The sequence below is a fragment of the Loa loa genome, assembly GCF_000183805.2.
Source record: "Loa loa unplaced genomic scaffold supercont3.343, whole genome shotgun sequence".
NCBI classification, from domain to species: domain Eukaryota; kingdom Metazoa; phylum Nematoda; class Chromadorea; order Rhabditida; family Onchocercidae; genus Loa; species Loa loa.
The window spans coordinates 17,183-18,130 of record NW_018108523.1 but is presented as its reverse complement, the minus strand read 5'-3'; positions in this window follow the sequence as shown (position 1 = coordinate 18,130).

Genomic DNA, 948 nt, shown 5'->3' with positions numbered 1-948 from the left:
AAAAAAAAAAAAGAAGAAAGAAATATTGCTTTTAATTTTCAAAATAAATTTTCACTGAATTTATAATTTTCATTTAAGAATTATAGCAACTTTCAAATCATCCAAATATTCAGACCTAAAAGAATTTCAAGACCAATTTTGCTATTTTTAAAATTTTTAAATTCTCAAATTTAATAGATTCTTCTGTTTTACCAATTTTACAATTTTCAGTTTACACATTTTGATATTGAAGATTTCCTTCCTTTTTTTTCTTTTTTTTAAATAATCTCATTTTTAAAAACTTAAAATTACAAAAATTTTTATGCTTTTCGCTACTTTTCTAACTATTAATTAACATTTATCTTAATTACTTAGTGTTAGTGCATATTATTCTTTGCTATTAATGTTAATCGTTTATCAATTTCACAGTTTTATCATCAAATTTTAAAATATTTTATCCCCCATTTCTAAAGCAATCATTTTAACAAGTTATCCACTACTGCTAATTAACATTTATCCTAATTAATTAGCATGTTTATTCTTATTTTTTTATTTTTCCAATTAATATCAAACATTTATTAGTTATCAAACTTGAAAATATTTCATCCCCTATTTCTAAAATAATTATTTAAACAAAATGATTGTTTATTTATTTGCAATTCCCGAGAGAAATCAAACTACCATATCTTTTTAATGTTTGCTACAGGTATGTAATTCGATAATTGTCCAGGTATGCAATCATTTTACGCAACTTTTTTTGCATTTTGGGAATCTATCTATTGGTATGATTTGAGGACGCATTTGACCGTAACAATTTCTCTTTGAAAAGCGGATGCTTCTTTTTTTTTTTTTTTTCTCTCTCTCTTTTGTAAGAAATGATATTTTGATCATTAAAGAGAAGCCGCTTATCGACTTAATTTACCAATATTATAATCTCTCTGTGTCATTAAATATTCCATCCTTATGGTA